Here is a 27,364-nt window from a genome sequence, read left to right as displayed (position 1 = left end):
TTTTGTGAATAGGTCATATAATATTTCATTGTCGTTTTACTACTAAGAAATAGCAAAGAGTTTAATAAATCCTAAACAAGCTTTTCCTCCTCCAGATTTATCTGAAGGATAGAATTGTATTTTGAATACAAGAAATTTATTTCTTATAAAAAACAAAAGAATTACAGTTATTTTTCATGCCGTTGACATTTTTCATTTTACCTTACTGTCAAGCGTGAACTTTTAAAACAATGGGTAATAAAATCGTCTAGAATATTCTAAGACAAACAATAAGATAAAGATAAGAAGAAAATCAGCAAATATTGCGGGATAATGTTCAGGAAAATTGTATTTTGAATACAAACAAATGTATTTGGTCACGTATAAGATAAGGGCAACGGCAATGGAAAGTTCTGTTGAAAGAAAGGAGATCGGTTACTATCACTTGAAGTGTTGAGATAACTCCGAACGTTTATTAGTTGTGATAGCAATCCGATAATATCTTCTAATATATATATAAATCTCGTATCACAATGTTTGTCCTCAATGGACCCCTAAACCACTCAACCGATTATAATAAAATTCGCACACCATGTGCAGTTCGATCCAACTTGAGAGATAGGATAGGTTTTATCCCGGAAATCCCACGGGGAAGAGAACTATGCGGGGTTTTCTCTGAAAACGCGGGCGAAGCCGCGGGCGCAAAGCTATCTTAATATATATAAATCTCGTGTCACAATGTTTGTCCTCAATGGACTCCTAAACCACTTAACCGATTATAATGAAATTCGCAAAACTATGCGGGGTTTTCTCTGAAAACGCGGGCGAAGCCGCGGGCGGAAGGCTAGTATTGTATATAACCAGTTTTTGTGTTCCAAGTGCGAAAGTAATGGAAACTGTTTTTGATTAGTTTCCATTAGCGTTAATTGTAATTAGAATAATGTAGAACTTCGCAGACGATTAAGTCATTTAAATTCAATCAATTAATTATTGCTTATGAATGCATAATAATTTTGTTCTTACAAATACATAATAGAGTATTCCATGGAAATAGTTTTGAATAAAAATTTTATATCAACGTAGAGTAAATCTGATTAATCAATTGACTACAATGAAAAATATAATCGTATGAAACCATTATTCTGTATGAACATAGATAACAGATTATATTTGAACGTCTGATATTTAGATGCAAAAACATCTGGCAATCAATCGAATGTGAACAATATTCGCTTATACGCTTATGTATTCAATTTTAATATAACTAATACTGTACCATTTACCAGTTTCACTGAATAGTTACGCTATAAATCTGGTTTTAACTGGTTTCAAACGAATTTGTATTAAACAAACGATCTCTCATTGGTCACTACGAAAATGTGCAGATGCAATAATGCCATTCACAATATGGACCTACGAATAACATTAATAATTATTTATTATTTCATATAATCTACTTTTATCTTAATTTATAAGGTAGGTACTTTAGTGGCCGTTATGAATTTATTTATTAAATTAAACTGTACAAGAAATAGTTTGGAAACAAGCTGTATTTAAGATATGACAGAGCAAACTAACATTTACGACCCAAAAAGAAATTCGCCTTGAAAATTACGAGTATTCGTAATTACATATCGGGTAGGTACGTTTGGAATAAACAGAAAGGGATGATGAACATTTTACTGTAAATTACATGAACTATTTCATTAAACCATCTATCGCTATGAGAGAAAAACATGTTACCAATAAAGTTCTCTAGAAAGTCTGAAAACCACAATGCAAAACACATTTTTAAACTTTTAAGGTACACAATATAAATAACCTTAATTTAAATTGTCTCGTGCACAACATTGAGATAAAGGTCCTTCGGCTTCTAATTAACCATATAAGGTAAATTTGTTATACGATTTTAAAGGGTGAAATATAATAAATGGGTGAAATTACGAACTCTTTGGATCATGACTTTTTATACTATATGTGATGGCGACTCATGGTTGATCAAACGCTGTAGAAGTAAAAAATAATTTGGAAAATCCAAAAGTGCACGCCTCATAATTTTTTTTTAATAAATATTTATTAATTATTATTTTTGTTTATTTAATAACAATAAAACCACATCGAATCAGACCCTGAAAAATGAAAGGGTTCTATTCCTGAGCATACTCAAGCGTAAGAGAAAAAAAAAGACTCGATTAGTAAAGTATTTCGGTCGCTATCGTGTTAACAAGAAAAAGGATCCGCACATACAGACACACGGACGTCCAAGACAGAACTTTTTTAACTAGTTTAAATAACAAAAATGACATCAAAAATATCATGAACGTTAAAAATAGTGTTTTTTCTTAATATGTGTGTGTATGTATTATCTTACAAGTGCAATGTATGATACATAAAGACATTTTAAGTTTGAAAAATCAGATGTTTTGCGCGAAGTGACAGTAGTACCCACCTCAACGCTTCGCTTATGAGGCGTGCAAAATATCACATCAGTAAGGTAAATATCAAAAACAAGTTGTGTATTGGAATTAATATTAATGAATGACATCATAACCTACAAAATATAGTACAGCCAAATAACAAATAATACATTCAAATTAGTTTTTTTGTGACAGACGAGAAGTGCTAAGCCCTCGAACTTAGGTAATTATTCAAATTATTAACAAAACTTCAACACCTGTTTGTAGTTTGTACCTAATGTTTTTGCGAGGTAACCCTGTAGTTTTGGGTGTTATCAAATTACCACCACCTGTGTTGTCTGATCAATTAATTTATGTTAATTATTATAAGTCGGTGCGTTTGTGATTCAGCCACCGCTACCATACCGGATTCAATGCGACCTGTCTGTACCAATTTTATTTTTATATAACTTTTATTTTAATACATATTTAATTACACGATAAATAAGCAGAAAGACAAAGTATTGTACCAATAAAATACTTGTGAAAGTTGTCTCTTTAATTAATTTGTACTAATGTATTTGACATAGACAGATAATATCAGAATTAAATAGATACTTCTAATCCTGGTCTAGAGATAAGACTGATAAGGTTTGTATAAAATGTAAATTATCTAATGACTATTTACTACTTCCTTTACATTGCCTTTGATCTCTTAACTTTAAATTTGAAAAGAATCGTATATTTCAATAATTTGTAAATGTTGCTGTTGTAAAAAGTTTATTTTAATTTTATGAATTTTTGGTTATTTTTTTAATTTCCTAAATACATGTTAACAATCAAACGTTTTAAGAGCTTATTGTTGCGATGAAACTAAATAATACAGTTAAGTGATTTTTTTTCTGTCCTGTATGACAGATATAGACTATTGTACTCAAACTGTAGCCCCTATTTTTACGGTTCCCTGATCACATTGAATATTGCTGTATTAACAAACCGCTTGTTATTGTATGAGTCATGTTTTAAAATGATGTATGTGAACGTACTATTTTTATTGTCTAGGAAGCCTACAAAGATTCTTTGTCCTCCGGAATTAAAAAGTTACGTACGTTTATTTTTAATTTAATTTTTTTTGTTGTGCATATTCCGTCTTAATTTAGACGCAGAGATGAAAAATTCAAACGAATCCGTCCGTTAAGTGGTAGGACCGTAGGAATTGTTGTACACTGTTAACTATTTTGTTTATCGCGGCAGAATCATAATAAATCATTACGAGACAACTATCTAAGTTTACACTGTCGACCGACCCCATTAATGTATCCTTGCTCTTAATTTCCACGAAAACCGAAAGATGTTTGGCAGAAAATGATAAAAAGTGCTTACATATGCGTAAGCCAGGTGTGAGCCTGCAACCAGCCATACCAGTTCCTACAGACAGTGACCGCTATGAGAAAAACTCCTTACGACACATAAGTTGCGCAAATGAAGAGATATTAGACTACGTGTGTCTCGCTCGCACGCACAGAAATTGATGATTGAGACGTGCAATTAATAGCTAGTCTGAGTGAAACAGATCGATTGTAATTAAATATGTCATGCCGGAGATTATACGTTGAGAAGAGTTAGGTCTCAATGCATGGGACCTTGGTTACATGCGAACCGACTTGTGTTTTATGTATCGAGTAGATGCAATATTATGTATGTTTTCATCTTAATTCAGGTTACTCAGAGCTTGTATCGTATATCAAACGTTGTTGAAGTTATTGAAAAGGTAGAGCGCCAATTTAGAGTTGATTCGGCTTTAATTAAACAAAGAGCGCAAACTTCGACCAATTATTGTTTTGTTGCTAAACGGGTGAACCGCAAAATTACTATTACTCATTCCAGAAACTAGAGCGATCTAACATCTAATGTTTGGTGTTATTGCAAGCCAAATATGTATCGAGGGCGACTAGCTTTTGTTATTATGTTGCATGTAAACTGCCATACATTGACATTTCTAGTCCATAGGTTAATTACTTAGTAACGGAAAATGGTTCTAAATTGTCGATCATAACCAACGCTGGATACTTTATTGGTAATGAACCGTTTTATACGCGATAAATGTATACAATATGTATGGTATAACAATAACGCCTTTATAATGCTGTTATGGTCTCGATATTTGGGAGGACAGAGTTCTTTTTATTCCGGTTTTGCACGGATTAAGTTGCGGGGGGTCGACAGCAATGAAATCAATCAAAGTTTTGCCACAGCGTCAACGGTGGAACGTTGGTAAGGTTAGACAATGCGAAAACCCGCGGTGCGTCATCGTGTCACATTTATGGGCGCCCTATTATGTTTGAGCGGAGGAAATGTGACGGGACATTGACCCATTTTATAGGTCGTTTTGGTAAAGGTTTAATGGATCTATTGTATGTCAGGGAACTTTCTATAACACACTTTTGTATCCGATTACAGAATTTATAAATGTTAGTTGTTTGAGGTCTATCGATAGGTTATACGATCGGAACAGACCTTTTGAAAGTTTTTCTTTCATTGAAATTGTACTGCAAATTAGTAAAACAATAATTGTTCTTTGTTAAAATTCCGTCTGATATTTCGAATCGATCGTTATGCTAATTACAAATAAGGTATGGAGCATGGCATATTCGAAACAAAAGTTTAAATTCAAGCGTAGATGTCGACGGATCCGAAAGTTTTCTACTTTCACATAAAGATGCGTCACGATTGCGCTCGAGTTTTCAATGAGTACATTTGGCTCCGATGACGCCACGACTGTTGAATTCTGGTATTATGAAACTGGTTTTGTGGTTACTGTTATACTTTAATTACCAAGACATTCGATACAAACAACAAGAGACTGTTTTTGCATCAAGTAATATTGTAATATGAATTAGCGGATTAAATTTTTCTGAAATCTACATCTACATTAGTATTATATTAATAACGGTCTATTCTAGAATTATCAAATACAATAAATCTCTTACAAAATATGTTTACTTATCACAGAGAACAAATACTTTTATAGCATAAGTAAATCCTCGCGGATGTTTATGGCACCGTTAAATGTCTTGTGCATTATGAAGCTACATAGTATAACTATGTTAGTGTGCCTTCAGTCTATCACGTGCGATGAGGAAGGGGGGAGGGGGGCGAAGGCTAGATTAGGCCAACATGACGTGAGTAACCCATGTTTAGACGCTGCTGTATGCGGTACCCATTCAACATTGGAGGCGCTTACAACAAAATACTTCAAGTATAAACAGATGTTTTTAACCTCTAACGCTTATGGGCGAGCTTTTTGTTCGTTAGTTATAAATAAGAACGCTAAGTGGTCGCATTTGGTACTAGTTGATAGTTGAATATCAGGATAGTGGCTGACGCGATTTTTAAATAGATTGCGAATTGCAATCTACAATAACTGTACGCAGTTACGTAGTTGCTGAGGAAACTGAGTGACTCCAAGGGATTTTCCCTATGCTTGCACTCGCTGACGCAATTTGCATTTATTATAGCTGTTATCGTGAAACCGAAAATTCCTGCCAACATTCTTACAATCCAGGATACCTAGTTTATTTATTGTAAATATATATAAAACGGAAAACGCAATTGGTTTATGAATGTAAACGTTGATTGAGTATCTGTAAAATCTACCATTTGTATCGATAAGATAGGAAAACCCGAACGAAAAATGTCATCATTCCATGTGTACTTAGAGACTTTTAAAATGTAGCAAAAAAACTACTTGATTTAAAATTTCAAAAATGCCAGTACAACGACTTCCTAGTTGAGTCAAACACTTCATTCACGGGCCCTTGTACCGTGTACGGTGTGACCCACGGCGTCATACTACGTGACATGCTTTCTGTTACAATCTGACTTGTTATAATATTATAGAATTACCTCGTAATAAAGAGTGAATTTTTGAGGAAATACTACCAAAAGATAGAGCACCTTTGTTATCACATTTGCTTAATCACCCGATTATAATTAATAAATCATTCATATTTAAACATATTGTATGGACAAAAATATTATTCTGTTCTTGATTTTCATTAGTCACTCATGTATACTAAAATTGCTTACAAAATATTTGGTTATCGAAATATTTGCTTTGCGCTTCATTTGAATAAACATATTATGTACCGATAATATTTTAAACCGCCTTGCATTTTGAGGTCGTCGATACAAACGTAGGTAGTTACCAATATGGCAAGTAATTGCATTTTGCATAAAAAGACTGATTGCCATCGTTGTTAATTATATGAGTATCTATATTGGAAGATTCAAGTCACGCGTTAATTGTTTTTAAAAGTGTCGTCTTGTAAGGATGTACGAGTAATCACATAGGAATCAAGGACGCATGAATTATATTATCCAATCATAGACCGCCGGGTGTAAATCAAAAAAACATTGTTTGATCAACCTCGGAGGCAAATCGTTAATCTTCTAAACGTACATGTGTTGAATAGGCAAATGTCGATGTTGTATGCCAATTTATTCACACTACGACTCGCCGTATTTTAAGACTTATACGAATTCGTACGCAAATTAGGACCCTAACTGCACACGATAAGAATCAAATTTGCAGGCGTTATCCGTGCGCTTATCGGAGTTCTGAATTTTAAAGAAGTGTTTATCATGAACACTCATATCTCATGTCAACTGAAATTTACATAGCATTTGCAGTTTCCCTGAACGCATTGTTTGCTTTGTGTTCAATTAATTTGGTAAACACATAGCTCGCACGACCATAAGTGACAACTAAGTTTAAAATTTAAATATTTATTTCAACAATTAATAAGCATTGTTTTTGTATACACGTGATATTTCTATCAAGGCTTTATAGGTATATCTTTAATTATTCAAGAATGATCTCGACTTGAATTCGTTCTTACCTTCAATAGGTATTTCTCATTTGGTAACACTCGCAATGACAATGTAAATATCGTTTAAGAGACGTCATCGCCGAGAATAAGTTTAACAATAGATTTATAAATAAATCCTCAAACGCTAAATACAATGAGAGTCAATAAGCAGGTACTTTCTGGAAATGTGTTAAACTAAATGTTTACACTTACAGAAGTTTTGCTAGAGTTTAGAGAATTCTAATAGAAAATGAGTTTGAATCTAAAGTAACTAAAAATATATACTGTTTGAATGGAAAATTTCCAATTTATGATAAATCAAATACATTACGTACCAGCACAGAATACATAATAGTAGCTAAACGCTACAGAACGGACACTCTCCGCCTCCCGCCAAAATTAAATTTACCTCACCCCCGCGCGATCAGACATAAAATGGGCCATATTTTTCTGCAAGGACGATACGCAACGAAGATTGACAACATTAATCAAATTGACTTAAAGTAATTTTATTATTTTGGATTTCTGATTATAGTTTTTCGTAGAAAATGGTTAGATATTGTGCTGTTTACGGATGTATTTCCTCAGAAAAACGCGAATTTTTTTTTACGCTAGTCACAAATGTGCCAACCATAAAGCGTTAACACACACATTTGCAGTCTCTACAGTGTGACTGTCAAAACGATCATTTTGTATGGAGTGTCCGGGGTGTGGTACCAGTTCTGTTATAGGTAAAAACAGTCAACACCTTAGAGTATAATATATACTAGTCAACACCCATTTTTTTATTCAATTTAGGTATTTGAAACAATTTTATAACATTTGAGAACGTACACGAATTCTTATACTTTATTATCTTAATGACATTATAAGTATAACATTGGTAGATACAGAATAAGGTAAAGCAATAGACATATAATTATTAGCAAGAAAATTTATTGAAATAATTTTCCTCGCCCGCTATCTAACTCGTGACTTACAGCAACTTTAGCAATGAAACGTACCATTATATTTTTCATTCCATACAAGGCGTGTTAGGCGAGATAGATGCAAAGATGTATCTTCATTTATTTACCAAGTAAAATGATAATCAATGAACACACAAAGCGCGAACAATCAGTAAAATATACCAACAAACGGTTACATTGTTGGTGCATTCTGAGAAGGGTCTATGAGAGCTGTAAGGTCCCCGTTATTTTGGCCTCTTATCTTGTAGTATTTTAGCTTTTATCACTTCACATTACAGGGACAAGACAGCCTTGTTTGAATACTAAATATCCGCGAGGACTTGTATGATATCACCGTGTATATTTGTAGCGATTATAAAACATGTAGGATTTGCAGCCTTATGTTGAAGTGTGTTATAAGTAATAAATAAATAGAATATGTGCAACACGGCAAGGATGTTCGATCTATCAATACAATAACTTATAAGAGCTATATTATGAAAGCTTACGCTTAGCGTTTTATGTCCCATTATCCCGTATAACTCACGTAAAATAAGTGTGCGGGTCCTTCAATAATTCATTTGTGGTAAAAACTTGACTTATAGAACTGGTCGGACGACCTCCAATAGATACTAAATGTTTACTTTATTACTTATTGCCGCCGACGCGCACAGAAATAAAAACACGCCCACTGATTACACGGCAGAGTTGAATGGTCTGTTGTAAGCGTAGTGTGGTCACTGAAAACACTATAAGTGGTTGCCAAGCGTAGAATCCCTATTATAACTATGTATGTATGTGTTTGTTGTTTACTATGGAGATGGCACATATGGCTACGTAATCCCGCTGTTTAGCAATCACGCGACCATTAAATGTTTTTAAATTAATTTTGAATTATGATATAGAAAAACAAATGAGAGAAAAACGTCATGAGATTTTAAACATGTTATTTTGGAGATTGAAATCTAAAATAGTAAAAGAGGTAGGTAATTCATTCGACGCATTTTAAATCTGCAGTGAATTATATCGATTTAACCTTGAACTAACGTGATGATATATCGATTTTACTTCAACAGCTGGTTCACGGTAAACATGCTCACATAGCACTTTGTTTGAATTAAATTCGAGACTGAAATAAACTTATAGAATGTACATATTTTGTCGAAGTTATAAGTTCAAAAGATATGATTTACAGTAGCATAATTCGGTTTTATTTAAAAATATTGTAGGTCTGTGGTCTGCAAATAGGTATGAATTTTTAAAAATAAGTCATGCAAACACACGGAAATCAATAATTTAAAAAACAAAAGTAAGAAAAAACTACAGTATTCTTTCTACCCCGCTGTTTTAATAACAGCTATAAGGGCAACACATCTGCGTCTGACATAAATATGGCCGTCATTTGTTACTTATCAACAGGTGACACGCCTTTCCGTAAACCTTCACTAACAAGAAAAAAATGGCATTTAAAATGTTACAAGTTCAATGTTTTCCTTCAATGAATTATGGCAAATACGGCGAAATAAACGAGACTAGACTTTCTTTATAGCGTTTTCCTTTAAACAATTTATGGTAAATGCAGTTTGAAAATTAAAATTCAACTGGAACAAGCGTGACTCGAGTTTCTAAGAGTTGATGCTGTGTTTACATTACCCTCCTTATCTCTAGACTCTTCTCAGAGGCTATAAGGAGTAAGGTATCTTGTTTTTCTAGTACTTTATTGTTTGGATGAAACATTCCGCTGATAAGGCCCGTAATGAATAAAGTTCTGCGTTCTAATTTGTAGAATTCCTCGGAACAAAACCGCGTGTCTAATTGTAAAAGATTGCCGGCGATAGGTAAATCGAGTTGTTTTAACCTCTTATTACCAAGCTAAGATTAGAAAAAAGTAATGACTAATAACCTGAGATGACTATTTAGTCTCAGTTATGGACAAATTAATGAGGAATTAATGAATAATTTCAACGTATTTGGCATTTGCTGTGTATTTACATTTAGCTTTAAGTATTTTAAACTCATGATTAATTTTATTGTAATTCAGAATCATTTTCCCTTAGAATTGTTTATTCGAACCACTTTATATTGGTATTGACTTTCGTTCTTCTTTGGAAATTCAAATGTATTACAAATGTAAACCAATATTAATTCTTTCGCTTTCACATGTTCGTATTTTGACAATATTTACACAGATGTAATTATTGTCCAATGTTTTTTCAGGTTATTGACTCTATAGAATGAGTTTTGGGCGATAACTGAAAAATTGAGGTTATCAGGGACTTCACTTGATAGACACGGTAGAACATAGTCCTAGGTGTAATAGATATTAGATAGTTAAATTACAAATTATATTAATGTTTAACAATAGTATGCAGACTTGAAAATATTAGAAAACATTATATATATGTATCCTTAATAGTTTTCATATGGCTCTACAATACTCTACATAATATTATAGAGATAAATTTTATATTATGTAGAGTATTGTTAGCCATATTAAAGATAATATTATATTATTATAGCCTTACTTCACTTATGAATGCCAGTATTATAATTTACCTATATTTATTCTCAAAGAAAAAACCGTTACAAGAATCTTGAAAGTATAATTTGGCATTGAGCGTCTACGCTTGGTATTAAAGGCGAAAATAATCTAGTAAATTACACTTAAATTGATGTTAAATATCAATTAAATTGAGACATAACTACTAAATGCACCAGTTTGATTGAAGGATCGAACTTGTATTCTTGATAATAGATTGAATGACGCAGATGTGCTCCTAAAATAGAACATTCTCTTGGTTAAAAATATATGCGAATAACTAGTGTTTAAGTTTGTTGTAAATCAAATTAAATACAGGTTTGTGGTTCTATTGGTGAGGTTTTGATTGTATTGATTCATTGAATTAATCAAAATGTATTCTACAAAAGAATGGTACGGCACATCCTCTCTATGAAACCTTTAATAGAACATGCGACGATTGTTTTCACATGTCACAATTACAAATATTTAAATGAAGAGTTATAAATAATAAATAAATAAATAAATACACTTTATTCAGCACCATGTAAATACACGTAAAAAAAGAAACAGACAATATAGACCGGGAGATACTGACACAAAATTTCGAGTCATTTGTAACAAGGATGGCGGTTCTACAGGGGTCTTAGTACGCAATGACAAAAAGAAAAATGATGGTGTGAACGCTGGTACCGGTGGCTTAGTCGCGTGGGCGTTTGTCGAACTCGTCGGAAAAATAGCGAAAGTCAAACGATTTGTAACACAAAAATTTTAGAATTTACCGATAGCCCATAAAAAAGTAGTAGGCGGTAGTGTCATGCCATACTTTTCCGGTGTGACTTACAGCCCGCCATACCGACGCGAATGTGTTGATTTAAATAAAACAATCATTCAACCATTTGTACCAGGCTAACTTTTGCACAGGTAACTATCGTCGTGCAGCCATTTACGAAAATCGCCATGCCATACTTTTCGGACGATTCCAAATGGTCGCCATACCGCCGAAAATCTGCAAAAAATTTTTATTTCGCCAAACTTTTTGTACCAGTATTGCAGTTGGATTTTTGGAGAGTATTTGATAAAATGTGACCATTATTATATTTGCCATACTTCTAGTAGGGGGAAAAAGTGCTGTCATACTTGAAAACTTAATTTATTATTAATTTATATAAGTGAAGATTTCCAACACATAGATCTTTGAAATTTTGTATTTATATTTGTTGATCCTCAAACTTACAGGAAAAATAAGTGCCATACTGTTACAAATCGTTTGACTTTCGCTATTTTCCGACGAGTTCGACTAACGCCCACGCGACTAAGCCGCCGGTACCAGCGTTCACGCCATCGTTTTTCTTTTTGTCATTGCGTACTAAGACCCCTGTAGAACCGCCATCCTGTTACAAATGACTCGAAATTTTGTGTCAGTATCTCCCGGTCTAATATGATTATAAAGCTAAAAAGGCGGCCTTATCGCTACTAAGCGATTTCTACCAGGCAACCTATATATTAAACTCAAACACGTTTTTACTGAATCAGACCTATTGAATTTGTAAAACACTTCTAAAACGATACATTTTTAACATTTTAGGTATGACTGGTGCGGATCGCAGATGTACAACTAAGTACCTACCACCAAAACACCAATAATGGCAATAAGTTTTGTACAATATGGTTTCCGAATGATTAGATTACAATGGGTTCCATAACCATTCATTTCAACAGAGCAGCATACTTACTGTATACAATATGTAACAGGACAAATTGGTGGACAAAATCTTTATTGTACTTCTTCCTACACATGACAATACATGTAGGTATACATATATGATATATGTATATTATATTATGTATATAGCCAATTGTTACCAATTAAGACAACTAGGAGGAAAAAAACAGTTTATGACTACTTCGACGACTTACAACAAAATATAATTTGTACCATGATCGGTCTTTATAATAGGAAGATCCTTATTCCAACAAAGAAATACGACTAAAGAACATAATCCGTAGTTATTTAATAAACTGTATACCGTTATCCTTACGGTGTTTTATTGCAAGGGACTCCGTGCATCAAAATGTATACAAAACTATTTCGAGCGACGCACAATGGAGGTTCAGTAACTTGAATTCTGGAATGTTCCTTGCAATTCTCAGAACAGCCGATGAAGTGGTTGTACGCTTCATTGGATTGATCTTGCCTGAGAGAATTTTGTTCACTTTTTGTATTTTGCACAAAGGATATCAAAGCTTTATTGTGAGATATGTTTTGACCTATATTTCGATATTATATTGTTTTTTTAATCTTAGTTGCCAATTTTAATTTGGATTAATCGAAATTAGAATTAGTCGCGGCATTTTTTTATTTTTTTTAAATAAAAAAATGCCGCGGAAATCTGACTGTGTTTTTCTAAAGCTGCCACCTCTATTTATTTCCTTGTAAGTTATTATGTAATATGCGCTTAACTGGCGTCTAGTCACTGCAATTATTTATATATAAATAATTCAATAGTAATTATCATGATTTTAATTATGACTGTATATATGTAATGTCCTGCTCGTATAAATGCTGAATGTAAAAACGACTGGAATACTTTTAGGTTATTTTTAATCCTTTTGTATATTCGAAAAAGTCGAGATAAAGAAGAGATAGCTTACTCATTTATTACTCACATATATACTTATTTAGGTTTTTCGCTAATTATATTTTATACAGGGTGTCCCAACTCCCACTGTTGGTATACTAAGCTCAAACTCATCAAAGGAGGTTATAATTTTGCATACGCTGAGTACGTAAAAATACTTATAAAATTCCAGGCGCATATTTTTTTCAAATACATAGATGAATTCTTAAAACTCACCCATTAAACAAGCAACCCGCCCATCTTTGCCACCAGCATGTGAGCACTGAGCTATCGTTTAAGATTATGTTTTCATAGACAAAATGCTCTCAAGAGAAGCGGTATATGCCGGTTGCGCGAAGCTAGAGAAGAAAACATGGATTTTCCATTGGATTTTCAGGAAAAATTTAGCAAAAAATTTTTTACGTAATTTTGTTGTTTAAGTATTTTTTACGTGATCAGTGTATGCAAAACTACAAGTCCCTTCGCGCTTAGTATACCAATAGTGCAGGGACACCCTGTATACAAATGAGGTAAGAATTCCTAGAACATTAAAAATTAGGATGGCCTTTTTATTTAAATAAAATACTTCAAGTCGAAAAGTCTTTAAAAGTCCGCTCTACCTAAAACTACGAATCTTACAAATATACTTATAGCTAAAGGTGAATTTAGTTTACATTGGTAATTATCGATAGGTATGTCCACACACCCGCAACGATGTAGTCAGACAAACATTACATAAAATGTCATCATTGTTAACCAATTATTTCTAAGGCGAATTTACAATGATCTTGGAAAAATCGTAGAGTAATAAAAACACCTACCTATAGAACTTCCGGATAAGTGAATTGTTATTTCTCTGTTCATTTAAAATAACATTTAGTTGAACAGAACAAAAGAAATGCGTAAATGAACGAGAAATTTGGCTCAACAAAAAGCGAACAATGTAAATTTGTTTGCTTTGTTATGTTTTTGTCGTGTCAGAAAACAATCGATAACAATTTGTGTTCTAGCAACTAGATTATCGTAATTTGTAAGGGATATATTTAACAAAATAGGGCCTTCGGGCGCTAAATTATTCAATGTATTAAAGTTAGAAACGATTAGGCTAAGGACGGATAATACAAATCCGTGCTTAAAACGATCGGTTTTTTCTTTAGTCTGAAACTTTTGTTGGCTTACTGTTACATAATATTTTACCCACAAATCATAATGTATGGAATTAAAATATGTTATTTTTGCACAAACATTGCGAACTGTGAACTGTTATTTAAAATTAGATTTTCGAGGTGGTAACTGGTAATGCGGCCGTGGCTTGAAATAAGCGGCCTACAATATAATTTCAAAGGTTTTGTGAGGTCATAACCGTAATTTTGTGTAATTAGCATACACGTAATATTGATTTAGGCATCTAAGCTATAAAAGTAACAATAGCATGAATAAGCATCGGATTATTATTTAAAGGTCCGACTCAATGGAGCCTACTGAAGCCTGAATGAGCAATGATAACAAATAGATCTGAAAGGTACCTTACTAAGTTACTACGGCTTTTTGCTTACTTACTATGAACCCAATGTTTATCGTCAATAAAACAATTTAGTCATTTCTTTTTTCAGCATTGGCAAGAATTAGCGACCACATTCAAAGTTTAACTTTTAAGCCAAAGTCTAATTTACTCTTAACTTTTAATCTATGTCATTTAAATGTTATTAGCAACAACGGAACTACAATAATAATAAAATAGCAAACCATAACATTAATATTATTCGCTTCCCGTAACGAGCGGGGAAAAAATTACAGGAAATAAAACAATTGTCTTTTATAGTGAAACGTGCATTCGACGAATGAATGAAATCAATTCAATGCAGTATTGAGGATCAATATCGAGGTCACTCTTCAGTAACACGACGTGGAAAAAAGAGTTTCAGAATATAAATATACAGATAAATGTATACCTACTACCAACTCTTTAGCCGATATAACCTCCAGACGTAATAACTAACTACAATTTGCCTTCTCAAATTACTTTTGAATTCGGTAGGCAAATAAAACCTACCCCAAAGCGTATTGAATGGAATTTTGGGACACAAAAGAGGTTGTACCAGTCACCGAGGCTTTGATAATGCTCAGTGAAGTGTAGACAGCAGACTGTCTGACCGTCACGTATCTGCCGACGAAGGTCGAAGTTTTTCGAGACACATCATTCGTATAAATGCAATACTGTCATCAGATGAATAATACCGCTTGCAGTAATCGTTTCTTTATTGGTTAAAGTATTAAATTATGGTGGAATGTGGTGGACGGGATTTTAGCCCTCTGTTCCGTCTCTACACTTCATTCATATTTAAGATAACGTTTGTAAAAGAAGATAGGTAGTTTTATATACCAAGAAGCTATTTGAGTTTTGTTCTGTGAAATAAAGATGATAATTTGTTATTGTCTTAACTATGAAGACATTAATTTTACGCGTGAAAAACGGAATATAAAACATGACTCATTTGTAGCTACCTGGATACTTTTAATAAAGAATCGAAAATGGTTATCTTTTAACACAGTTTTATATAAAATCATGTTGTTTATACGTTAAACAAAGGTAGGTAACTTTGTTTCACGAAGAGATAGATTCAAAATGATAGTGATAAGATAAGTGCTATTGATAACGTTTGAAGGCGGGGTTAGAACATTGAGTATGTACCACAATATTGAAATAAATAGACTATACTAGACTCTATTGGAATTGGACAAGAAAACTATGAATCCATTATTATATTAAATTAATTCTTTAGTATTTTGATTAAATTAAATGCAATCTAATCACATGTTAATATTTGCTTTATGGTTTAATCAAAAATAAATTTTCTGAATTAATTCAAACCGGACTCTATCCTATTGTTCTCGCAATTGAGACCAATTAAGGTTAATTGCATACAGATTTAGCTTATCTGCTTAAAGGATGGTTGGTTTTTACATTTAGAAAAGGAATTTGTATAACTGTTATTGTTTTCAAGTAAAATGACTCTATAAGTCTTGAAATTAATTGTCTTCGCTTTGTTACTCATTAACCGCGACGTGACTTACACAAATGTGTGCAATCAGTTTTAGTTTATTCTACAATAATAATCATTCTTCGTGATAAGGCACTCAGAAAGGATTACTTAAGCCATATATTAGCGTATGCGCAAGGATGCGATGTCAAGGCATAATACGCAATTATCACCTAAAAGGTGACAACCATTGTCGTTGAAAGAAAACACCACGCCACACACAAAGAGCACAGTCACGGAAACACTGCACATGAGACGACATAATTCAATATTGAATACCAGATTTGTCACTTTATGGCTGCCTACACGCTGCGCAAGCGGCTAAGGCAGCGCCGCTCGCCTCACAAGCCTCCGACTCCTCTGAACACTCACCGCCCTCAGTAAATTCTTTGCATAAATAAGCGAGAAAGCTCCTCTTACAATATAATAGTGATTTCCTTTGCACTCACTTCGCGAAACGCAACACACTGCTTCCAAAACAATGTATAAAAACTTCCTTACCTTACACTGCGCAGTATTGATGTACTAACACGATCGATGAAGGAAAAACAAGGGAAAAGTAGACACAGTCACGTTCGTACGGATACGTCGAGAGTAATGGCGCCGGTTCGTTCGTTTCGACTTCCAACCCGTCGCCCGTCGGCTCGGAAGGCTGCCTTGTTTGCTCTATGACGCGCTGTGTGTTCACCCGTCTCTTTCTAATGTCGTATTTCAGTACTGGTAGAGAGAGACAGATATATGCATCAGTGGCATTGGTTTTACCTGTGAACTGTGGAGTGTGGTGCAGCAACCTACATCATCGGTGCTCTAAGCGCTTAACAATGTCACGTCTCGAGTTGAGCTCAAAATAATGCAAGCTTCAATTTCCAAATTACATATTTTTTGACGTCCCTTTTTGTACTCTACATTCAATTCTGTAATATTCGAAATTATAAAATAAATGCATCTAATATAAAACTAATCTAGACAATACAGTGACTAATCGGGCTTAAATATATTTTAATTTATTTAATGTGGCACTCTTTCTATTTATTTACAAAAGTTACAATGTTTTTAATTATTGGAAACTTTTTTATTTCTTACTAGTAGTGCCATCTGTTGGTATGAGAGATATTCTCAAAGTGAGAGAGCGGTGTTGCATACTGCTATATTAGTATTATTACAAAACTAAATTAAAAAGTGCCGCCATTTTCTAAGAGATGGCGCTATTAGCCATGATTTATTTAGCGATTGGAACTATGTATATTAGCATAGATATAACCAAATACATAGTTACATGTAACTACAGGTAATAGAGCCAATAAATATTTTAAAGCAACTAAATTTATTCCATAAATTCGATCAACCATAAATTCCATATATACCTACTGAATAAACGAAATGATGTTAATGGTCCTTCGAAACAATGAAATCAAATATGTACTTACATAATATTATATCATACGAATATGTATATATTTATCGCCATATTTAAATCAGTGAAATTAATAATTTTTCTATCATTAATATCAAGTTACTATAGTTAGAGTAGCGTTTAGCTACTATTATGTATTCTGTGGTTAGAGTATATTTTAATTTTTAACCTAAACAATACAATCCTTCATAGGCGTGAAGCTGTCAAAAGCAAATAATATAATGGACAGAGTATAATCGAACGAATCGTGTAAACTCAGTTTCATAACATATCTAGATATTGAAAGTTAGCAGTTACTAATATAATGCCACAGATAATACTATAAATAGGTACTATGCTAGCTTGCTGCCACAGCTGAGGGTAGAGCGGAGCTCTTCCTATGAATTGAGATTCATATCTATCATTTTCGTTATGCAAATAAATGTATGTATCAACAAGATGAACATAAAGGACAAAATGAATCTGGTGTTAAATAAAACAACTAGGTGTTATCTTATGTTTTCTTTAGAGCTCGAGCGGTGACTCTAGGTATACGTTAGCTACCACTGTGCTCTAGGTCCTAGAATCGCAATTCTGGAAGTTATAAGATTTTTTCTTAATCTGTTGTTAGCGAACAAACTATTCATTAGTTAAGTACCTATTTTATATTTTAACATCATTAGTCAGCAATGACATTTGAGTTTTGACAAGTCGTGCGTAAAAGGTGTGTGAACCTACCTAATATTTTAATTACAGTCATTTAAATGTTAGGCATATTTAGTTTCGACTTTCGATAGGACAAACAATCGTATAAAATGCTATTAAGTAATGATCTACTGCCTAATGAGTTGGAGGGGATAAAAACAACTGGAATACTAGGTACCTACTAATATTCAAAGCCTGTACAGATTAGAACCTAATTAAGTAATTTCGTCCCCATTATTCAATCCAAAGCAAATGCAAATTCAAATAAGAGTCAATACAATGTAGGTAGGTACGTTGATATACGTCAAGTAAAATTTCTCTTTCCCTAACCGGAAATATTGATTATATTAAATAGCCGTACAGAACGAACACATGCTTTGCAAAACAATGTCTTTGATGAAGCCGACTCGACGTTTATGCATTGAAACGATACCTATGTATTTTATGGTTTACGATGTTACGACTTACGAGTACGCGAAAGTCAACTGTGTCAATATCGGTTTTACGTTCGAAAGAATTGGCATTTAATAATTATTGTTTATATAAACCGTGACTAGTCGAATTAATATTTACCACTATGTAGGTAGCCTGGTAATACTTTGACAATACGTAGACTGTATTGACACAGTATTGATTACAATTACGTAGACCAAATGAGATTTTCCTTTTCATACGATAATAACGAAAGCTGAATCATTATCTTATTATCACATTATCTACCATTATTTTTCATAGGCGTTTTTTTTTTTTAATAATTGTCGCGGAAGAATTCTAACAAATACCCGCGGCCCCATCATTAAAGCGGCTCGACGGAACACAGTGGGGTTTTAGTCGGTAAGAATTCGACATAACCCACGGCTCCTTCCCCGGGGGCCGTGGGTATCTTTTGAAGATTTCCCCACTATAAAAAAAGGCGTTTTTTATAATTGCCTCCCTTTTCCCATATATCAATCATCTATTTTATTCATAAATTCATGTGAGTATTCGCACTTTCTCCAAAAAAGGTAAACAACATTTAAAAACAAACACTCAAATATTTGTATTTAATAAGCATGACAACCCAGCAATAGAAAGTCAATTGATCTTTACTAGAAAACAGTTACTACTCGCAAGTTTCCCGATTGTCTATATAGAAGCTGTTGGTATTTTGCGGTAGCGAAATGTGTTTTATAATTTCAGCTTGAATTTCATAAACTCTTGTTACATTGGATACGGTATTTTTAGTTTTGTACAACAAGATGTTTATAAATATTAATAATTTATTTTATACATTCTATGATAGCTTTGTTGGTCTATATACTCATAAGGAGTCTTATCTATCACACCTGGACCAGATAAACTGTCAAATTTATAAAATAAGTGTATTATATAATTAAGTAGTACGATAATCAAAGTACATAGTCGTTGTTATATTGCCAGCAAGAAGACATGATATTGCTGATATTTATTAAATCACATCAAACTTCTTAAATACAAAGTAACGTAAATTAACTATGCAAATCTATAAATAAAAATAAGAAATAAAGTCACTCACGACATTATCGCAATGTACAAAATGCCATATCAATTGTTCATACGCTCGTCGACTACGCTTTCACTTGACCGAGCTAACTCATTATTCTAGCTATCTGCTGTCACAATATCTGCACAGTGAGCTTTTAATTAGACTCCAGTGTTGCCGTCACAGAAAACATTAATTATACAAAGAGAAATACCGTTAAATCAACCTCTGGTAGAATTGTTTTGACAGCAACAATTTTTTCTAATATTCATTAATCTTTAAACAGAGCGTAGGTGTATTTAAATTCTTTATTGTTATTAGCAACTATTATTAAATATACTACCAATAAGATTAAGATATGCTTGTTCTAGATCTTATTTTAGATTTGTTTATAAAATCAAAGAACATTTTTGTTAATTTATCTGAAACAATTTTAAAGAAATGCGACGAAGCTTTCAAAGGATTTGATTAAAAGTCCGTTATTTTCAAACGCTAGTTAAGACTCTCATATTACAATGTATCGGTGAACAATTTAGTGTGATTACCGGCTGTTATCAATCCGTTAGCAATGATTAACCTCGATGTAGACGGTTATTAATCACACGTTAGAAGTTTCGGCACTTCAAACTTTGTAGTTTGTACCGTTACCATCGCGAATGTTTCGCTAAGCATATAGAAAGCGGTTATATTCGTTTTTAATAATTGTATGTATGTACATATAGCGTTAAATTATAATTAATATTTGTCTAGTTTATTTTAAGTGTAACCTGTGACAAGGAAAAGAGTATTCAGATCTCACCCTGAAGTTTTTAATGGCCTGATAAGTTTATTTTTTCAATACGATTTCAGTTTTCGAAAACAATTAGGAAAACTTACGCAAACTGAACTCAAACATGATATTTTAAGCAGTTTTCCTTAGAGCGTTGACCAGGAATCCCTAGAAAAACACCTCACTGTTTGCTTTGGATAACGTGACGGTATTTGGATTCGTTAACACGTTCGCTGCGGCACCGATATATCTGTACTTTCCATTACTGCGTTACGGGTCGTTTTAAACCTTGTCCTATACCAGAGATTGTGGCGGCACGAGGCATATTAAACCCCACCGCCCGTAGGAGACCAAATAAGACAAAGTGTGCGGCTTTTGTCGTGATTATTATTAACAATGAGTTCATTAACCTAAATCTACCGTCGCCCGTGGTTAGATTAGTTAGTTTAGATTCTATGGGTAAAATAAAATGTGGGGTCTGATGTACCCCATACCGCACTGAACAATAGCAGTTTTTCATATAATTTAGTGATGGGAAAAGAAATATCGATTTTATTTAATTGTATTTATTTATCAAACTTATGGATGTTTTTTTATTAAAACAGGCCAAACCAGAATATTGTTTGCAACCAGTGCATTCTGTGAGAATTTCCTTTACTTTTTTGTCGGCCTTACGACTTGTTAAGAAGGTGCGGAGTTTTTCGTAACATCCTACACATCTCCTCTTCTTTGATCCCTTTAAGAGATGATGTGCCTTGTTTGTTGGCTTGTTGACTTAGGCAAGAGTTAAATTTTGATGAGCCATACACCGATTGCCGGGTGTTTTGGATTTGCCGCTAGTTGATTCAATGAACAAACACACTAATAGTAATCATGATTATCAACCTATTTGTAGAAAGTTACTCAACATGTCACATTCACGTTTCGATTAACGATATTTATTATAACGAGTAGTTAGGATGTTTGAAAATTACCTGTATCCACATTCAGGTCCTTCTTTGTAAAAGCTTCAATAAGTTGTTCCACAAATAGTCTCGAATGCGTTGCACAACACTAACCGCGTGAAGCTAGCTTAAGGTGCGGTACGAGGTGCGCGGTGGTACGAGGTGTTCGCAACCTCGTTCCGCACTGTGTTAGAATTTTTATTTGTTCAGTGCGGCACGAGGTCTAAGAAACCCGGTATTAAGGTCGGTATACCATTGAACTAGGAATCAATAGCACATCTCAGATATATAGATATCACTTTCCTACACTGAACCAGATGGAAGTTATGCCTCCCGCACGACAGAGAAGTTTAAGTTTTTTCCTACCGCTATAACGACGAGACACGGACAGGGTGTTTCAAGCCCTGTTTCGCAGCGAACGTGTTAAATTGTCTTCTTGTTTATACTAAACGATATCGCAAGGTTCACATTTCCGGCATGCCATAAATTTCGTATTTTCGATTTCACCAGTAAGTGTTTACTTGTCTAGTATTTTATGGAACACAATTGTTTGTGCCTAGAGCGCTGTGAATTGCCTGTCATACCTGCTAGCCTAGTAATTGTAATATGAATCCTATAGCTAGCGGCGCCGCTTTTTGCTTATAAATAAAGACTAAATGATACCATAAAAAGTTTCATTACTTTTACTTTAATTATAATATTCGATTTTATGTAATCCAAATACTTACAGAGGCTATAAACGAACCTGCAATACTTAATTTCTCTTTTCATATTTTTTATATCTAGACAAAAGAGCAGGAAAACTTAGAGCAATAAACCAACTTAATGCTCTAAGCCGGAAAATGAAAGCAGAAGTTAAGAAAGCAAAATAAGAGGTGAACTTTGCCGACCATCTCTTTGAAGCTTTGTGCCGAGGCTTTAATAATTATACAAATATAAATTTCACACACATAACGTAAATTTACCAAATATTTTGTTAAAGCATTAGAATGAAAAAGAAATTAATTTTCTCAGAACAATAATAATAGAAATCTAATCGAAATGATAAACAATGAGTCCACGAGGTACAATCGAGATAAAAATACTCCACGTAGGGGTAATTGCGAGACTCTTACCTTGTATAATTTTGTGCAATTTAGATTTTATCTGTACCTTGTTATAATAAAGTTGGAGGTCCTTCAAAAATTGTGTGTGCGTAGCTTTCGCATTTAAGCGAAAAGGTTATACAAAAGCACTTTGTCACATGAAATCAATTCAAAGCTTTTTATCACTTCGATACGCATAATTCTGTTTAATGTATTGTAAGTTCGATATTATAATAATATTTACGAAATTTAAAACGATTGACGTTGACTGTACAAATTAGGCTCGTACATCGCTGTAATGTTTAGTAAATATTAAATGCACATTAGAATGAACTCTCTGACCCTGCCGGCTGCCACGTGTATAGCTTTTGTTTTTCTCTGTATTTCCTCGTTACATCAGACGACGTGGCAGCGTACTTTGATCTGTACCATCTTAACGTTTGTTTAATCAATAGCGACAATCGAAGTCCGTATTAATTAGGAAATGGTCTAGTATTTTAGCAAATATTGGGGCATAGCCGGATTAGTGTTTGTGAAGGTCGGGCTATGAAGTGGCTTCTTTGATACAAATGCTATTATATAAAGTATTAGAGGTTATGAACTCTGTTTAGTGATTTGATTAGTTAGTTTATCATATCTATGTATTATATTATGCTTGGTCCAGTTAAATTAATTCTAACCTATATGAGTAATTTGGCATGATGAGCTGTGTGCATTGAATGTGTTCAATTGATATAATTGAATAGGTAGGTATTATCAGAGATAAATAACAAAACAACACCTTCTTTAAAATTAATATAATATGTAGGTAAAGTTTCATAAAAACTCTCTTTTTACTATTATTAAACATTTATTTTCTAGGAAGGTTTAGATTTATCTTTATATATAAAAATGAATCGCAAAATGTGTTGGTAAGCGCATAACTCGAGAACGGCTGAACCGATTTCGATAATTCTTTTTTTATTATATTCCTTGAAGTACGAGGATGGTTTTCATGTAGAGAAAACGTAAATATGTACTACGGGCGAAGCCGGGGCGGACTGCTAGTATTATATAAAAACTAGTTTCGACAATTTTTGTTTTATAGAGTTTATCATTCATCAAATTACCAAAATATAAAATGTTTGTATTATATATAGTTTTAGCTATTATTTAAACAAAAGCCACGTTTTTTTTCAATATAACATTTATAAAAGTAGATAAAAATCCTTATGGTCGTTAGTCATATATAAAGCTCTATTTTAAATTTGAGAAGTCCTACTTGACTTTAGCATGCCTTTTAGGATCATCGGAATAAGCATTGTTTTTAAATACAAGGTCATATACTACTAACTACATAATATTGTTATTTTTATGTATGTATCAATCTAAATCTATGTCGTTTCTATTTTCAGCTCCACTTTGCAGCATCTACTATCCATCAGAGTCAATAGTGTGCATTATAGTGCACAGTTCTACACATATAAAATTTGGATGTACCTTCATTAAAAAATGGTAATGAATATGATACAAATTTAATCCGTTTTCTCTAATAAATAGGGCATTGAATGTGACACTCGATTTTGTTTGCAGAAAGCATTACGGGTACACGGAATGCATCGGTCTCGAATCTCGATTCTCGGTTCATTGGAAATCGAACTATCGTGTTACGCCGCCGACATTCTTACGTTTGTATCTAAATATTTATTAGAACACGGAAACGTTTTGTGGATATTATATAAAATACTATAGAATACTTTTAGAGAGCGATTGAAACATAGCTTTTATGTCGTTTCGTTTGAGTGCGAGAGATATGATTTAAATAAAATTTCCGTGCTTACATCTAAGATGACTTACTATTTATACTCGCAAAATGCAATCAGAGCACCTATTGCATTATGCCTAACCGATTCGCTTGCAGACACAAAATACATACGTATACGAAATTGTGTAAGGAGTATCAACGATGACGTCTGAATCCTTATGTCTTTATGCTGAAGTTAAGTTTAAAAACGCAAAGTATATGAAATCGATAAATATTGAGATCTCACCCTGTAGTAGTAGCGACATAGTAACAGACTGCAATATTATTTTATTGCAGAGTTGATCAAATGCGCACAAATATGCTGATCAATGCACATACAATTTTTAAAATACATAAAAAATAAAAATGTGTAGGTACAAAATAGTAAAAAAAACAACAAAAATTTGGAAAATCCAAAAGTGCACGCCTCATAATTTTTTTTTAATAAATATTTATTAATTATTATTTTTGTTTATTTAATAACAATTAAACCACATCGAATCAGACCCTGAAAAATGAAAGGGTTCTATTCCTGAGCATACTCAAGCGTAAGAGAAAAAAAAAGACTCGATTAGTAAAGTATTTCGGTCGCTATCGTGTTAACAAGAAAAAGGATCCGCACATACAGACACACGGACGTCCAAGACAGAACTTTTTTAAACTGTTTTTTAACTAGTTTAAATAACAAAAATGACATCAAAAATATCATGAACGTTAAAAATAGTGTTTTTTCTTAATATGTGTGTGTATGTATTATCTTACAAGTGCAATGTATGATACATAAAGACATTTTAAGTTTGAAAAATCAGATGTTTTGCGCGAAGTGACAGTAGTACCCACCTCAACGCTTCGCTTATGAGGCGTGCAATATCACGTAATAAAAGATTCACGTAATTATATATTGAATACAAACCAAGAATAGCCATTTTAAAATGATATAATAGTTGTGATTATTTAACTTAGATCTTATCAATCAAGAGTGCTTCATTCCAGACAACCTTGAAACAAAAAGTGCATAAAATAGATAACCGATTGACAACAGAACGAGTAAAATTTAATAAAAGAAATTCCTATTCGACTTCAAATTTATTACTGTTTTTCGATGGCTTGGATGAGAATTTCATAGAATTTTAAATGATTATATAGTAGCGATTTAATATTATAAATATGACAAAGTACCTACATTTTTTTTCACGCCGTAGATAATGATAATGAAAGGGTATCAAATGCGTAGGAATGATGAATATTCGTAAAATAAAGATTTTTTCTAATAAATTGTATGCATGTACACAAAAACGAATCGGAGCAGAGCAAGGAACAGATACAACAAAAAGAAAACTCTTATGTGTCCAGTATCCCCCAAAATTAAGAAGAATAATAATTAAAGGCAAGTGCCTTTAGAAGTCTAAAGGCAAAATCTATCACATTAGTAACGCTACATATCCGATCGGATATATAATTATATGTATTTGACCTCTGTATGCCGACAATAACAAATAAGTAAGTATGTAATTAAAAAAATATACATCTTTAAAAGATTATGCAGGGGAACGACGATTCTACATTGTTGCTATGACGCTTAGATATTATAATTAAAAGAAAAACTGTTGCTAGTATCCTTAGGCACTTGTAAAATGCAATTAATTTTTAATATACATATTATCTTGGCACGGTTGTATGATAATAATACAAATTCCATGTTTTGAAATCGTGTATTTATACAAAACAGAGCATTTTCCAGCAGAGCATGAAAAAAATAGAGTTCTCTTAGCATGGACAATAATAGTTCTATAGTTCTTATAGTTAGAGATTTTTGGCCACTCGTTATGCAAACTTCCGTAACGTAGCGGTAACGTAACTTAACTTAACTTTTCTCTATAATTAAAAAAAAATATACTTGACGTTACTAGACCCTGAAATTATCCAGTTCCTTATTATTTTTTAAAGAAAACAAAGCAGTTTGCTTTCTGAGTGTTGCGTAATTTGAACAATGAACATACACAACAAAAGACTTTTATAATTGTTGAGTCATGTCAAGTTTGCTGGCGAACAAGGACTTAACAGGATATTAGTCAGTACGATAGCGTTATCAAACTTTCCCGAATTGCATTTTTGTTTGGAACATAAAAACAGTAGTTCGATAACAAACACATTGCTGGGCTGTTAATGATTCCGAATGGCACAAAAAATGCTATTGTTCTAAGGCAACGAATGTAGAATTTTTTAAGATATATTGTTTTTAATTTAAATGTATTGTATTTTGACTATTAACTAGTCTCAGTTAGAAGTTTTATAAAATAACAATTTGTAGCAATTTTTCACTTAATAGACAGAAAAAAGTCTTTTTGATTCGCTTAAATCCCGAAATAATGTAAAATGTGTTTTAATTTATTTAACAGATAGGCAGAGTCTATATAAGATTTATTTATAACTATGAAAGTGATGGAAAAGTATGTGTTTTATATTTAGTAAAAAAGAACCTGGCATTTTATTTAATTTCTTTATTCTATGTATAATAGTGTTATACGTAGAATGGTACTCCTACGTCAAATTGCAAGGATGTGCGTACGAAGAAGATAGGCTGATTCATTTTAAAATTTGTAATCATTTCTGATAACATTTGTGTCCACATTATAAGTATTTCGGAAATATCCCATGAAATTCCTATGTTTACGCAAACCTGACTCAAGTGAATGTGATCTTATCTCTACATTGGTCAATATAACATTTAAATGAGTTTTGTGAATAAACGTATGCGCTTACGCATACAAAAATTGTGTAAAAACAGAAGATAGAGAGAAAGCTTAGTTT

At 32.9% G+C, this 27,364-nt stretch overlaps 1 protein-coding gene across 2 annotated transcripts in view; it reads right to left on the bottom strand.

Moving 5' to 3' along the window:
- Window positions 1-17,025, bottom strand: part of Gp150 (leucine-rich repeat domain-containing glycoprotein 150) — a 31,773-nt gene extending 14,748 nt beyond the window's left edge. Inside the window, exon 1 of one of the 2 annotated variants that reach the window (XM_089696188.1) lies at window positions 16,875-17,025. The gene's annotated coding sequence lies outside the window, so the exon portion shown is untranslated. Of the gene's footprint in view, window positions 1-16,652; window positions 16,761-16,874 lie in introns of those variants that run through there. The other variant, XM_089696189.1, reaches the window with a different exon arrangement.
- Window positions 17,026-27,364: the final 10,339 nt, after the last annotated feature.

Source organism: Colias philodice, chromosome 6 (genome assembly GCF_061535455.1).
Source record: "Colias philodice isolate Cphi_HAF_F1 chromosome 6, ilColPhil1 Martin Lab GWU primary, whole genome shotgun sequence".
Lineage (NCBI taxonomy): Eukaryota > Metazoa > Arthropoda > Insecta > Lepidoptera > Pieridae > Colias > Colias philodice.
Note: the sequence above shows the minus strand (reverse complement) of the source record. Positions and strands in the feature narration are given on the sequence as shown.